Source organism: Meriones unguiculatus, chromosome 2 (genome assembly GCF_030254825.1).
Source record: "Meriones unguiculatus strain TT.TT164.6M chromosome 2, Bangor_MerUng_6.1, whole genome shotgun sequence".
NCBI classification, from domain to species: Eukaryota; Metazoa; Chordata; class Mammalia; order Rodentia; family Muridae; genus Meriones; species Meriones unguiculatus.
In genome coordinates, this window is record NC_083350.1 from 56042702 (window position 1) to 56046325 (window position 3624).

A 3624-nucleotide genomic window follows, 5' to 3' on the forward strand; every position below is an offset into this window, starting at 1 on the left:
AGTGAAGCTCCATAAAGTCCCAAACATTACTGACTATTGCTAATACTATTGGTTATTCACCAGAATTTGACAATAAAATGTTATTGCTGAAGATTCCACAAGAATCAGAGACTCACTCATTTGCATGTTCATGAATCCCATGAAAATCCTAAATTGGAAGCCATTATATAAGACCAGGGCACCTGGTACAGACCTGTGCAGGCCTTGTGCATACTGCTTCAGTCTCTGTGAGTTCATATGAGTTTTGTTCATGCTGATTTAGAGGATTTTTGTTTCTTTGTGTCTTCCATTTCCTCCTCTTCCATGGGGTTTCCTAAGCTCTGAGGAGATGTATTTGATAGAAACATTCCACTTATCCGTGAATGTTCTAAAGTCTTTCACTTTCTGTGTAATATCTGCCTCTGGATCTCTATATCTTCATCTGCTGTAGGAGGAAGCTTCTCTGACTGAACAAGGCACTGATAGATGAGTGTAGCAGAATATCATTAGGAGTCATTTAATCATTACATTTCTCCCCTATTCCCCCTTTAAGGACTAATATTATTTGGATTTACATTAGGTCCCTGGGATATCTGGTCTCAAGTTCTTGAGTTGTGTCAGGTATGGGTTCTATCTGGTGGAATGGACATCAAGTCAAATCAGTTATTGGTTGGTTACTTATACAAGCTTTGTGCCACCAAATCTTGCATGCAATTTAGATAAAGGGTTTGTGGCTGGCTTGGTGTTTATGTTTCTCTTTTGCTAATGTGTAGAGTACCTTCCTGTAATAAAGACACTGGAATATAAGGGTGAAATCTCTATGTAGGCACCAGCTGGACTTCTCCAGGTTCAATGAGTTGTGTAGGTGTTATCTTCAGCAATGGGGCCTTGCTAACAGTGTTTTTCTTCTTATTATCATTTGTTACATTATTTAATTTGTATTCCAACTGTGGCCCCCTCCCTTGTGTCCTCCCAATCCTGCCCTTCCTCCCTCTTCTCCCTCTATGCCCCTACCCTAGTCCACTGACAAGGGAGGTCCTCTTCCCCTTCCATCTGACCTTAGCCTATCAGGTCTCATCAGGACTGGTTGCATTGTCTTCCTCTGTGGCCTAGTAAGGCTGCATCCCCCAGGGGGAGGTGATCAGTGAGCCTGTCACTGAGTTCATGTCAGAGAAAACCCCTGCTCCCCTTACTAAAGACACAACTTGGAGACTGAATTTATGGGCTACATCTGAGCCAAGGTTTTAGGTCCTCTCCATGTATGGTCCTTGGTTGGGGTATCATTCTCTTCAGGGCACCCAGGGCTCAGGTTTTGGATCTGTTGCTCTCCTAGTAGAGCTCCTATCCCCTCCAGGTCTTTCTATCTCCCCCTTCTTTCATAAGATTCCCTGCACTCTGCCCAATGTTTGGTTATGAGTCTCAGCCTCTGCTTCTTCTTGTCAACAGCCTGGGTTGTTTAGAAGCTCCTGTGCTTCCCCTTTGGCCAATTACTCAATTAGATGTCACCCCAAACTGGTACTGGAAGCTTCACTTAGAGATAAGAGATGGCTAGTATGTCTTTGCCTTCCCATTATTTGGTGATTTTATTTAGATCGCTTTCATACATGTATATATATTTAGGATGTTTCTACTGTATTATGTTTCCACACTACTCCTCAAATGCCCCTTAATTTGATCTACCTCTCCCCATATTTTCTCCAGTTGCCTCCTCTTCTCTTTCCATCCTTACTTGATCCTCCTATTCCAGATAACTCCCCCCCACCCATAAATATTTATTCTATTTCCCTTTCCTTATGAGATCTATGTTTAAACAGACACATAATAATTCATCCTGATTTCTTGTCCACCTTCCCTCTCCAAGAAAAATTTTGTCTGGCTTTAGTTAGTATACATCTTGTGAATGGTTTTCAAGGCCCAGAAATGTTTCTTTTTCAAATTGTATTTAGCCAGCACTTGCTAAAATTGATGTGTGGACAGAACCAAAATGTATGAAAAAACCCGGGACAGTGTGTGAGACTTAAGGTTTATGCTTCTGTACTGATGACATTTTGCGACATGTAAAAATAGAGGTCCCCCAGGGCAGTAGTTCTCAATCTGTGGGTCATGACCTCAGTAAAACACATGTTTCTGATGGTCTTAGGAACTGAGACACTGCTAGTAGCAAAATTACAGTTATGAAGCAGCAACAAAAATAAATTTATGGTTGGGGATTTCTAAGGCCATCAGAAATACGTGTTTTCTGATGGTCATGACCTACAGGTTAAGAACTACTGCTCTAGAGTGTACACTTTCTTAACAGTTTCTGAAAGGTTATTTAGATTTTTCCTGCCCTTCATTCATGGGTGAAGGAACTAGTTACACCACATTTAGTCATTATGCAATCTTGTTTCCAGAATCCTTCTGAAAAACTTTTGTATGCATATGTTAGAGACTTGGTTGCTGGTTAGTTTTAAGGCCTGTGTCTCAGTTATTTATCATTAAGGAAATACAAAACTAAACAATGCTGAGTGTGGGAGAAATAGCCTTTTCCAGGGAAGAACACATTAGCCGACTTTTCAATACTTAACAGCCCTGAAAGCGTACATAAAGGCAACATTATAGGGATTGAGAAGGTTGCATATGTGTCTTCAGGAACACACACACAGACACACACACACACAGACACACACACACACACAGACACACACACACATACACACACACACAGACACACACACACACAGACACACACACACACAGACACACACACAGACACACACACAGACACACACACACACAGACACACACACACACACACAGACACACACACACACACAGACACACACACACACACATAGACACACACACACACAGACACACACACACACACAGACACACACACACTGAGAGAGAGGGAGAGAAAGAGAGAGAGAGAGAAAGAGAGAGAGAGAGAGAGAGAGAGAGAATTAAGGAAAAAAGGCCATGAATTTGAAAGAGAACAAGGAGGGGTTTATGGGATGGTTTAGAGATGAAAAAGGTAAGGAGAAAATGATGTAACTATATTATAATCTCAAAAAATAAAATAAATAACTTTATCTTTATTATTATTATTATTTTTAACAATTTATTCATTTTATATTCCATTTGTAGCTCATCTCCTCCTGGTCCCACCATCCCTTCCTTCCTTTTCTTCTCTTATTCCTCCTCCCTAGTCCAATATAAAAAGATGTGGTGATCACATAGCTGGAATATTTGGACTAGTTAATTTTAGTGCTTATTAAATTTATTTTCAAAAAGTCTAGCAAGAGGAAAAAAAAAGCACAGAAACTTCTTTGAATATAAACCAAGATTGTTTTACCTTAGGAAAATGATCGCCATCACCTTTAAGCTGACAAAATTCCTCTTCACTGCTAAAAATGAAAAGGCTAAAGGTGTCAAGAATTTGCTGGGAGCCCAGTGAACACTCATGAAATCTACCTGAAGAATGCAGGGGTGCTCTTTCCATTTGATTGTGACTTTGCATAACTTCCCAAAGATGAAAATTTACCAGTAATGTGATATTCATCTAAATTGAAGTAGAATTAGGTAGAAAAGACCAATTATTAGATGCTAATCTTTTACCTTCTGACTGCCAAACACTGATTGTTTTTCTCAGAATCTTTCCAG